This window comes from Triticum aestivum, chromosome 4A (assembly GCF_018294505.1).
Source record: "Triticum aestivum cultivar Chinese Spring chromosome 4A, IWGSC CS RefSeq v2.1, whole genome shotgun sequence".
Taxonomy (NCBI): domain Eukaryota; kingdom Viridiplantae; phylum Streptophyta; class Magnoliopsida; order Poales; family Poaceae; genus Triticum; species Triticum aestivum.
The window spans coordinates 528,351,378-528,364,651 of NC_057803.1; positions in this window are offsets into that span (position 1 = coordinate 528,351,378).

The window sequence follows — 13,274 nt, forward strand, 5'->3', positions numbered from 1 at the left end:
GGGGAAGACGCGGCAGTGGAAGCCCGCGCGGAGAGGAGTACGAGGGTTCACTGGTTCGACTGTGGTGTGAGGCTGCCGTCGCCGCAGGGCCTGGCTAGCGGTGGGAATAGTAGGGGGCGGTGAAGCCTCTACTACAGCACAGCCGGCCACGGGAGGCGGGACCATGCGGCACGACCGGTGCTGCTTTGCACAGCTGGAGCAAGAAGACCAGAGGTTGAAGAAGCACTACGGTCGTTGGATGGACATCGTACGGTAACTAGAGCTAGAATCGTTCATATTGACTAAGTTGACAAAGCCCTTCGTCCCCGTCAACTTAGTAGGCCCACAAGTCAGCCTCCCACCAAGGTGCATCCTAGCTAGCCGGGGGAGTATTCATTTTTTTTGTGCGTAATAAGGAGGCACTTTCGGTGGGTCCGAGCTGATAGCGGGGGGAACAGTTTTTCGTGAAATACGGTGGCCTGTCCGGTGGGTCCCAATAGTCAGGGGGAAATGATTTTTTTTGCAAAATATTGCTGGCCCGTCCGGTGGGTCCCTTTTGTCAGGTGGAGGAATAATTATTTTCCGCGTAATAAGGAGGCACTTCCTTGCGGCTGTTGTGGACCCAGCTGTCAGCCTCTCCATGTACAGTACTCTTCCGATGGAAGTCGGTCGTTGAGCACATTGACCACGCCGCACCAAGAGCACCACGGTGGTGGATGACGGCGAGGCCTAGGAAGGGGACGATGCGGAGCCGTGCAAGACGCGGCAGTGGATGCCCACGCGAAGAGGAGTACAAGCATTCACTGGTTCAGCTGCGGTGTGAGGTTGCTGTCGCCGCAGAATAACAGGGACTATGGGTGAGTGGAGGGATGGCCTGGCCAGTGGTGGGAGTAGTATGGGGGTGGTGAGGCCTCCGCGGTAGCACAGCCGGCCACGGGAGGCAGGAGTAGGCGGCACGACCGACGTTGCTTTGGGCGGCTGGAGCAAGAAGACCAGAGGTTGAAGAAGCACTATGGCCGTTGGATGGACATCATACGGTCACTAGAGTATTGACTAAGTTGACAAAGCCCTCCGTCCCTGTCAACTTAGTAGGCCCACAAGTCAGCCCAACAATATGGTGGGTTCCAGCAAGCAGGGGGTATTAATTTTTTTGGGCGTAATAAGGAGGCACTTCCTTGCGTGCGAAGATATAGCTGGTGGGTCTGACCTGTCAGCGGGGGGAACGTTTTTTTCGTGAAATACAGAGGCCCTTCCTGTGGGTCCTAGCTATCAGGTGGAGGAATCATTATTTTGCGTGTAATAAGGAGGCATTTCCTTGTGTGCGGCCGTGGACCCAGCTGTCAGCCTCTCCACGTACAGTCCACTTCCGATGGATGTCGTTCATTGACCACGTTGACGAGGCCGCGCCGAGAGCACCAGGGCGGTGGACGATGGCGAGGCCTAGGAAGGGAACGATACAGAGCCAGGGAATACTCGGCAGTTGTTTCCCACGCGGAGGAGTACGAGGGTTTACTGGTTCGTCTACCGTCGCCGGAGAATAACATCATGTGTGGGTGAGTAGAGGGATGGCTAGGCCAACGATGGGAGTACGGTGGGGCCGTGAGGCCTGCATGGCAGCATAGCCGGCCACGGGAGGAGGGAGCAAGCAGTCCCGCTGGCACTTGTTTGAGCGGCTGGATCATGAAGAGCAGAGATTGAAGAAGCACGATAGCCGTTGGATGGACATCCAATAGTCACTGCTCTCGTGTGTTGACTAAGTTGACAGGGTGTTGCGTGTGCGTCAACATTTTTTTATGAAAGCATACGCGTCAACCTGTAGTAGGCGCACAAGTCAGCCTCAAATCTACGGAAAACAGCATACAACCCATCTGCCATTATTTCTAATAATGTACAGCCCATTTGCTAATTCTTAAGAATTTTTTTGGAGCCCATCTTCTTTTTGTTAGCATTACACCCCATATTGTGGCCACGTTAAAAAGTATACGAAATTTTGCATATTTCGGTGAGGTCAACTGTTTTTAATCCAGAAATATCGATTCACATTCAAACTATTTTGAAAAATAATTTATATAAATATAAAATCCAAATAATTGTCCACGCATAAAAATCAATGGAATTTAAGATCTTGTAATGAAAAAAAATTGAAACTAATTCCCGGTTTGATGCGTTTTAAAAATGTATAGCCCATTTCTGGGCAAACCGAATGAAACTCTCCTCGTCTTGAAAGATTTGCAGCCCTGCAGGGCGGATAAAGCAAGTAGGCCTTGTTTGGGTATTTCTTTAAAAAAATAGAACTGGGCTAGCCATTTTCAGCAAGAAAAAAACACAACTGGGCTCATGATGTGGTAAACATAAATAAAACCCTGGCTACACGGGCCACAGCCCCCGCACAGCCCCGTTGTTACCCTGATCCGTCGCTAAAACTAGTATAATAACAACTACTTGTTCCTCAAAAAAACTGCGTGACTTGTTGGGTCCCTGGTGTCAGCCGCTCGTGGTGTAATTCTCTCGTTTATTGACTATGTTGACAATGGCGTGAGCCCCAGATGTCCAACCATTAGGAGGAACCATATTTTTGGCCTTGTACTATAGAGGCACTTGCTTGCGTACTGCCATGACGTTGGTGGGTCCCTACTTTCATCCTCTCCACATACAGTCATCTTGTTGTTCCTCTCGGTTGTTGACGACGTTGACAATGCAAGAGGGCGAGATGTGGCGCGCCCCACCAGACACATGTCTGACGGGTGGCGCGAGGAAATAACCTGTGTTGCGAGACCGATCTGACCCTTAAGATGATCTCTGATCAAAAAACCTTCAACATGAAAGTTGTTCGTCTCGTTGAAACGGTCAAGATTGCTTTTGGGCTTGTTTTAATCCGAGATCGTTTACCACCGCAAAAAAGATCCGCAAGGTGCAGCCAGTTTAAACCGAACAGTTTTTGAATGTTCGGATAAACCAGTCCGAATTTGACTAGGGTTTTGGACGTGAATTGATGTAATTTTCTTGTAAGGAAAGCCTAGATAAATTCTTTGCTTGTACGGGAAGTCCAGCCGCCTCTTATATATGTTGGGGGTGATGGCCGATTGAAACAACACACAATCAAACAAACACATCTACTACTTTTTCGTGTTCATCTACTTTTTATCTCTCCATTGTATCTTTCTTCTCGTTCTTCGCTAGTTCTTCATGCTGGAGGGCTGCGGATCCACGAGGCTCTAGGGGCGAGCGAATCGACCTGGAGCAGCCCATAGCCGCCGCAAGCCCTGACAGGGTCCCTCCCGGGCAAACGGGGCTTCGGGTCTACAAAAGCATCTGCCGGTTGTCCTGCATATCGCGCTGCCGGTCAGATCTCCTTCGACGCGAGCTGCGGTGAATCACCCCCGGCGTCGAGGGTACATGATGACGTGTTCGTGTGCGAACACACTTTTTGGCGACTCCGCTGGGGACGAAGCTTCGTACGGTCTCTGGCCCATTCTTGTTGCGAAGAGATCATCGTCAAGTTGCTGAAATCTACAAAGCCCCTACACAATTGCAAAGTTTCGGAAACACCCATGTGCCATTGCCGAAAGAATCTAAAAGCATTGGGGGACAATCGTATCTGAAGTGGGCTGAAATTGAGAAAAAGATTAAAGCCAATTTTGCCGCTCGCTGCCAGAAACAAAAAGAAACAGAATTGGCTCAAGTGAAAGAAGCATTGCCAATTGGTAGAAGCAATGTAAAGAAAGATGATTCAGAACATGAAAGTACTCCGGTTAAAAGAACCGAATCAAGAAGTATATATTCTGAATCCATCAAATGCAAAGAGGCAAGCATTATTGAGAAAGGGCATGGCAAGCATAACAAAGCGACCATACTTGATTTTTCTAAAGTTAATGGAACCTACTTCCTGCCCTATGAGTTTCGTGCTAGAGAAATTGATGAACTTCAAGGACAAGAACAAGTAGCCGAACAAAGTTCAACCGACAAAAATCTTCAATATAATGATGCACGGAATCCAGAAAAAGATGATGAAGAAGTGTTGGGGAGCCATCCAAAGGCGGAGCAAGATATTGTTCAGGTCACACCACCATCATGCTCTCCCAACATATTTGAAGAGGTATGTTTAGCAAGTAATTTACCTATTTTCAGATTTGGTCAGGACTTTATTGTTGATGCATCTATTAGAAAAATCCTCATAAGTAATTTTGAAAGACCAATGAAGAAGGGTAATTTACTTGCTAGCAATAAAGTTGTTATTGAGCATATCGGTCGACCCATTACGCCATTTATGAAGACCGATAGTGACTTATTATTACAGCCAAAGCTTTCCCCGTTGGTTTATCTAAAGTTCATATCTATTTGGGTAGCTTTGCTTATTTCATACTTGGCCTGCACTTGGTCTCAATTGAGACATGTGTGTTCTAACTATTTTCGTTTTAGAAATTTAAAGCCAAGATTGAATTCTATTGAGAAAACCGATGCTAGTATAATATCTTACCCAAAGACATTGGAGATAGAGTGCAAAACACAATGCATAGCCGAATGGTGCGATGCAAAATCTGAACCATTCGTTTGCTTAATTCCAAAACCGTTCTCACAGCAAGATGGGCTAGAAAACAAGAAGTATACCTTCAATTCAAGCATGTGTGATCAAATATTTGAATTGTTGCTGAAAAATAATTACTTTACAATTCTTGATCACCATGTTAAGCCATCAATCCAAGGACGAATGTATTGTAAGTTGCATGATTCGTCCAAGCATAATTTTGAGGATTGCAACATGTTTCGTCAAATAGTTAAATGGGCCATTGAAAAAGGATGATTGAAGTTTGTTGAAACACCAAGAGATGACCAGTCTATTCCGGTTGGTCCCGATGGCAAAAAGTTTTTGCATTGGCTGCTTCAAGCCGATCCATTTAAAGAGAAGGTAAAAACTGCAGGTGATGGGATCAAGCTTTCAAGTAAAGAAGTTGTTGAAGAGCATAATGAACATAATCTTAAGGGTGAGAATTCCATCGAAGCTACAATGGAGACGCCAAGGACTGGGGGCAGCAAGCAAATCCAACGATCGATGAAAGCAAACCAAAAGAAAACAAAGGCCGAAATAAGCGCAAGTGTAAAAGATCAAAAATCACCTTCGCTGAACTATTGGAGAAATATCAAAAGAAGAGTGAAGAGAAGAATGCTTATCGGCCCAATCATGCAAATAAACCAAGATCACCCCAAGGCGCAAATATGAGGATCGGTATTGGCAAAGTGAGAGTTTCAGTGCAACATATTCATATCCTTATTTCGGGCCGACAATGCCAATGCCGTGGATGTCTCCCTATGATCATGTAGATCCATGTTCATCATGGGACAGGTATGATATAAGGGCACTTTCTCCATCTTATTTTAGACCATCTCACCAATATTATGCAGCTCCGAGAAGATCAACATTTGAACAGTCACATGTTAAAGACCGTTTCAATTATAAGGAATCGGTCTGGACACCGTGGATGAAAAAAGAGGTGGTCAAGCAAGTCTACCGTGTGAAAAGAGATGGTCGTAAGTGTGCTACTTTAGATTTGATCTCAAATAATAAAGAGCCAATTAAAGTGTTGACATTGGCTACAAAAGGCAATGAGACGAAGCAACAAATTATTGAGAGTCAAAGTGCCAAATCTGAAGAAAAGAAGTTGAGAGTGCACAAGGCCAAAAAGGAATCACAGCTGAGATGCCCACTCGGCTTATGTATTGGCAAAAGAGGGAATTGCACAAACTTAGTGCACAAGAACTTGAAGAAAGGAACATGGCATGGGTTCCCAAAGGAAGTGCTCAAAATAAGAATTATGTGCAAGCCTCCATTACAAGAAGGCGGCAAAAGTGAAGAAGGAAAAGATTAAAAACTATGAAGGACCAAGCCGAAGGTTTCAACATCTTTGGTCTACACATTATCCATATTCTTCAACTATGCCATTAACGCCTATGCCATGGAATTCGTCATCAGGTATGATTGGTAACCCTCAATGGGCTTATTTTAATCCATGGATGCAATATAATTTCTTACGTCATGAGAGGGTATTACCAAGTCACTATACATTTGATTAGCTACAAGTTTGTTGCTAATCCAAAGGGCCGAAATACTTGATTTGTCATTTCATTTGTTTATTTCGGCTATATGTGCTTTGAATGAAGTTTACATGGTAATGACCGATATTTATCTATCGTCCTAAGAGTATTTCAATGCATGGCCGGTGTAGTATTCTAACATCGTCCTTAGTTTGAGAGCGAGACAAGGTACGTGCTCATGAAAATTTATATGTATGCCTATATTATGATTGGATGGAGTTGAGACATCATGACCGATGACATTGAATATATGCTACATAGACCAATCCATAGCTACAGAATTGGTTGGTGGGCTTATACTTTGTTTGGATATGATTTGGCTTATGCATCTTTGAGATCTATAAGAGGCCAAATCATAGTTGATTTTGTTACTGAACATCGGATTAGTGTCATGCATAATATTAATATTAGCCTTGTCTCTCTAGTACTATGGAGATTATGTTTTCATGGTTCAATTCATAGCAATGGCCAAAGTGTTGGTGTTGTTTATATATTTCTTGATGGTACTATTTTTTGAAGCCTCGTGCCGCTTAGAATATTTTTATGCACGATTAATCAAGGCCGAATATGCATTGTTATTCGGATTGACTCTTTTACTTGCGATAGGTGCTATACATATTGAGGCTTTTGGTGATTAGTTATGAGTAGTGCAACAAATATCCAAGGGTTATTGAGGGAGTCCTGGATTAGGGGGTGTTTGGGTAGCCGGACTATACCTTCAGCCGGACTCCTGGACTATGAAGATACAAGATTGAAGACTTCGTCCCGTGTCTGGATGGGACTTTCCTTGGCGTGGAAGGCAAGCTTGGCGATGTGGATATTCAAGATCTCCTACCATTGTAACCGACTTTATGTAACCCTAACCCTATCCGGTGTCTATATAAACCGGAGGGTTGTAGTCCGTAGGCAATCAACTCCATACACAACAATCATACCATAGGCTAGCTTCTAGGGTTTAGCCTCCTTGATCTCGTGGTAGATCTACTCTTGTACTGCCCATATCATCAATATTAATCAAGCAGGAGTAGGGTATTACCTCCATCGAGAGGGCCCGAACCTGGGTAAAAAACATCGTGTCCCTTGTCTCCTGTTACCATCCGGCCTTGACGCACAGTTCGGGACCCCCTACCCGAGATCCACCGGTTTTGACACCGACATTGGTGCTTTCAGTGAGAGTTCCTTTGTGTCGTCGCCTTTAGGCCCGATGGCTCCTTTGATCATCAACGACGATACGGTCCAGGGTGAAACTTTTCTCCCCGGATAGATCTTCGTCTTCGGCGGCTTCGCTCTGCGGGCTAATTCACTCGGCCACCTGGAGCAGATCGAAAGCTACGCCCCTGGCCATCAGGTCAGGTTTGGAAGCCTAAACTACATGGCTGACATCCACAAGGACTTGATCTTCGACGGGTTTGAGCCACAGCCAAGCACACCGCACTGTCTCGATGGGCATGATATAGCTCTGCCACCGAACAGCGCCTTGGAGGCCGCATATGCGTCGGTTTCGACCATTGATTCGGAGCATACTGCGCCGATCGAGGATCAGCGGTTAGACGCTGCCTCAGGGGCTGCGATCTCAGAGGCAATCGAGCCGAACTCCAGCCCCGCACTCCGCATGGCCCGTGACTCCGAGGATCTAGACTCCTCCCCAGACTCCGAACCCCCCGCGCCCCTTCCAATCGAATCCGATTGGGCTCCGATAATGGAGTTCACCACCGCAGACATCTTTCAGCATTCGCCTTTTGGTGACATCCTGAACTCTCTTAAGTCTCTCTCTTTATCAGGAGAGCCCTGGCCGGACTACGGTCAGCGAGGGTGGGATACGGACGATAAGGAAATTCAAAGCCCACCCATCACCCACCTTGTAGCCACTGTCGACGATCTAACCGACATGCTTGACATCAGCTCCGAAGATATCGACGGCATGGACGACGATGTAGGAGACGGACAGGAACCAGCACCTGTAGGGCGCTGGAAGGCCACCTCGTCATATGACATATATATGGTGGATACTCCAAAAGATGGAGATGGCGATGGAACAGCGGGGGATGACGCCCCCAAGAAACAGCCGAAGCGCCGGCGTCAACGGCGCTGCTCTAAATCCCGCCAAAGAAAAACGGTGATTCCGGCATGGGAGATAATACTACCCCGGATAACGCCGAAGAACACCCACCTCAGCAAGATTCGGCACAGGAAGATGGAGAAGCCAGCCCTCATGAGAGAGCGGCAGACTGAGAGGTCGAGGATGATAACTATACGCCTCCCTCCGAAGACGAGGCAAGCCTCGATGACGACGAATTCGTCATACCATCAGACCCCGCCGAACAAGAGCGTTTTAAACGCAGGCTTTTAGCCACGGCAAGCAGCCTCAAGAAAAAGCAGCAATAGCTTAAAGCTGCCCAAGATTTGCTAGCTAACAGATGGACTGAAGTCCTTATGGCCGAAGAGTATGAACTCGAACGCCCCTCCAAGAATTACCCGAAGCGCAGGCCGCTACCCCGATCAGAGGAGGAAGCACCTACATCACCAGCACATGACATGGCAGACCGGCCACCTCGCGGCCATGACAGAGAAGCCCCTCGGCCGTCCACCCAAGCCATGCCCCGACGCCGCTCAACTAAGGCACGGGAAAATGCGCCCGACCTGCGAGACATACTGGAGGATAAGGCAAGACAAACAAGATCGATCTACGGATCGTGCAGGTGCCCTACGGCATGTGACAATGATCTTCACTCCGGATACAACAAATCCGGCCGGGACGAACACAACAGACATAGCGCTTCCGAGCTACGTCGTGATATAGCCCAGTACAGAGGCGCTGCACACCCGCTATGCTTCATGAATGAAGTAATGGATCATAAAATCCCAGAGGGTTTCAAACCCGTAAACATCGAATCATATGATGGCACAACAGACCCGGCCGTATTGATCGAGGATTATCTCCTTCACATCCACATGGCACGCGGTGATGATCTACACGCCATCAAATACCTCCCGCTCAAACTTAAAGGACCGGCCCGGCATTGGCTTAACAGCTTGCCAGCAGACTCAATCGGTTCTTGGGAGGACCTGGAAGCCGCATTCCTCCACAACTTCCAGGGCACTTACGTGCGAGTGCCGGATGCCAACGAGTTAAGCCACATAATTCAGCAGCCATAGGAATCGGCCAGACAATTGTGGACACGGTTCCTAACAAAGAAAAACCAAATAGTCGACTGTCCGGACGCAGAGGCCCTAGCAGCCTTCAAACATAACATCCGCGACGAGTGGCTTGCCCGGCACCTGGGACAGGAAAAGCCGAAATCCATGGCAGCCCTCACGACACTCATGACCCGCTTTTGCGCGGGAGAAGACAGCTGGCTAGCTCGCAGTAACAACTTATCAAAGAACCCTGGTAATTCGGCTACCAAGGACAAAAGTGGCAGGACACGTCGGAATAAGCAAAAACTCCGTGTTAACAGCCACAACAATGAAGACACAACAGTCAATGCTGGATTCAAAGGCTATAAATCCGGTCAACGGAAAAAGCCATTCAAAAAGAATACTCAGGGCCCGTCCAGTTTGGACCGAATACTCGATCGCTTGTGCCAGATACATGGCACCCCCGAAAGGCCAGCCAATCACACTAACATGGATTGTTGGCTGTTCAAGCAGGCAGGCAAGTTAAGGGCCAAAAACATAGACAAGGGGCTGCACAGCGACGACGAGGAGCCCAAGCCGCCAAACAACAATGGACAGAAGGGCTTTCCCCCACAAGTGCGGACGGTGAACATGATATACGCAACCCACATTCCCAAGCGGGAGCGGAAGCGTGCGCTACGGGACGTATACGCGATAGAGCCAGTCGCCCCAAAGTTCAACCCATGGTCCTCCTGCCCGATCACTTTTGATCGAAGGGACCATCCCACTAGCATCCGTCATGGCGGCTTCGCCGCATTGGTTCTCTACCCAATCATCGACGGATTTCATCTCACAAGAGTCCTCATGGATGGCGGCAGTAGCCTGAACCTGCTTTATCAGGATACAGTGCGGAAAATGGACATAGATCCCTCAAGGATTAAGCCCACAAGAACGACCTTTAAAGGCGTTATACCAGGTGTAGAAGCCAACTGTACAGGCTCAGTAACACTTGACGTGGCCTTCAGATCCCCGGACAATTTCCGAAGCAAAGAGTTAATCTTCGATATAGTCCCGTTTCGCAGTGGCTATCACGCCCTGCTCGGACGAACTGCATTTGCAAAGTTCAATGCAGTGCCGCACTATGCATATCTCAAGCTCAAGATGCCAGGCCCTCGAGGAGTAATTACGGTCAACGGAAACACCGACCGCTCCCTCCGTATGGAGGAGCATACGGCGGCTCTCGCAGCGGAGGTACGAAGTAGCCTTCAGGCAATTCTCCAGTCCGGCCATTAAAAAGCCAGACACTGCCAAGCGCGCCCGGAGTAACCCACAGCAAGACCGCCTGGCACACTCTGAGCAAGCGTAGCAATGCGGCCCCAACCCCAGCTATCGCGACATAGCGAAACCAGTACCTGCGTACATAACTACGCCCTTGAAATACAATGGGCACAGGGGAAGGGGCATAATAACGGCACGCCCAGAATATAGCTTAAAACGTACTAGGGGCTGCCGGATTCTCTTTTTTAAATTTTTTCTTACCTTCAGGACTCCATACTTCGGACGACCTGTTCGGCAATTCGACTACCGCACAAACGATGCAAGATCCAAGGAGGCAGATAAGCCATGCCGCACTATGGAACTCCCAGGTGGTCTCTGTTACGAGCGGTATACCTGTTTTAAATACAATTCCGCGACCTGCCCCAGGTCAGGACATACTGAATAGTCCAATATCTTTTGCTTACCGCACTATTTGTATCGTTCGGCTTTGATAAATAGCCTTTATATAAACAATGCATAGCTTTTGTCTATTTTCTGCATTACTCTCTTTTATATATGTTCATTAATGACATGTTGCACCCGTACACTGTGGTACGGCAAGTACGCCAGGGGCTTCAGTACCCTTTAATATGGTGTGAGAAGTCCGCACACTTTCACAAGTGCGGCACCCCGAACTTATAGCACTATATGCATCGGCTCCGAATCATGATTTGGGTCAATAGTTGGGTTTGCCCGGCTCCTATGTTTTGGTGCCTTACGTTCCGCTATATCGGCTAAGGTTGCACTAGGAGAACCACTGCGATTGTGCCCCAGTTGAGCTGGGTTAAGCACCTTAGTGGAGAAAGCTAAAACTGACAGTCATGATGAGGCGAGAGACTGGTCGCTGTTCGAGAGGTTTTTTCGAGTCCCTAAAGACTTATGCCGCTTCGAGCGAGGAGCCAGATTTGTCCGGCCAAGGCGTGGATAGCGCCCCGAACTCGGTCTTCCGAACTAGGGGCTTCGCTGAAATTTAAAATTATAAAGTTCTATGGCTAAGTGAGAGTGTTCAAGCATTATAGTCCGATTGCCTGGTTCGTTGTGCTGAGCACCTCCCTCGAAGGACCCAACTAAGGGAAAAAGAGCGCTCATGTTTATCCCGAACACCCCAGCACTAGTGGCATGGGGGCAGAAGCCGACGACTGGCCATCTCTCAATTTTTTGATAAACGGCTGCACAGAAAATAATATTTTAAATTCAACAAGCATTGCTTAAGCGCCTACGAACAAGTTTTCAGCGCACAGGATAAAAACGAGCGAGTTTATTCAAAAATTACATCCTTGTTAGGTGGAGGAATAATTATTTTCCGTGTAATAAGGAGGCACTTCCTTGCGGCTGTTGTGGACCCAGCTGTCAGCCTCTCCATGTACAGTACTCTTCCGATGGAAGTCGGTCGTTGAGCACATTGACCACACCGCACCGAGAGCACCACAGTGGTGGATGACGGCGAGGCCTAGTAAGGGGACGACGTGGAGCCGTGCAAGACGCAGCAGTGGATGCCCACGCGGAGAGGAGTACAAGCGTTCATTGGTTCAGCTGCGTTGTGAGGTTGCTGTCGCCGCAGAATAACAGGGGCTGTGGGTGAGTGGAGGGATGGCCTGGCCAGTGGTGGGAGTAGTATGGGGGCAGTGAGGCCTCCGCGGTAGAACAGCCGGCCACGGGAGGCAGGAGCAGGCGGCACGACCGACGCTGCTTTGGGCGGCTGGAGCAAGAAGACCAGAGGTTGAAAAAGCACTATGGCCGTTGGATGGACATCATACGGTCACTAGAGTATTGACTAAGTTGACAAAGCCCTCCGTCCCTGTCAACTTAGTAGGCCCACAAGTCAGCCCAACAATATGGTGGGTTCCAGCAAGCAGGGGGTATTCATTTTTTGGGACGTAACAAGGAGGCACTTCCTTGCATGCGAAGATATAGCTGGTGGGTCTGACCTGTCAGTGGGGGGAATGTTTTTTTCGCGAAATACAGAGGCCCTTCCTGTGGGTCCTAGCTATTAGGTGGAGGAATCATTATTTTGCGTGTAATAAGGAGGCATTTCCTTGTGTGCGGCCGTGGACTCAGCTGTCAGCCTCTCCACGTACAGTCCACTTCCGATGGATGTCGTTCATTGACCATGTTGACGAGGCCGCGCCGAGAGCACCAGGGCGATGGACGACGGCGAGGCCTAGTAAGGGAACGACACAGAGCCAGGGAATACTCGGCAGTTGTTTCCCACGCGGAGGAGTACGAGGGTTTATTGGTTCGTCTACCGTCGCCGGAGAATAACATCATGTGTGGGTGAGTAGAGGGATGGCTAGGCCAACGATGGGAGTACGGTGGGGCCGTGAGGCCTGCAAGGCAGCATAGCCGGCCATGGGAGGAGGGAGCAGGCAGTCCCGCTGGCATTTGTTTGAGCGGTTGGAGCATGAAGAGCAGAGATTGAAGAAGCACGATAGCCGTTGGATGGACATCCAATAATCACTGCTCTCGTGTGTTGACTAAGTTGACAGGGCGTTGCGTGTGCGTCAACATTTTTTTTATGAAAGCATACGCGTCAACCTGTAGTAGGCGCACAAGTCAGCCTCAAATCTATGGAAAACAGCATACAACCCATCTGCCATTATTTCTAATAATGTATAGCCCATTTGCTAATTCTTAAGATTTTTTTTGGAGCCCATCTTCTTTTTGTTAGCATTACACCCCATATTGTGGCCACGTTAAAAAGTATACGAAATTTTGCATATTTCGGTGAGGTCAACTGTTTTTAATCCAGAAATATCGATTCACATTCAAAC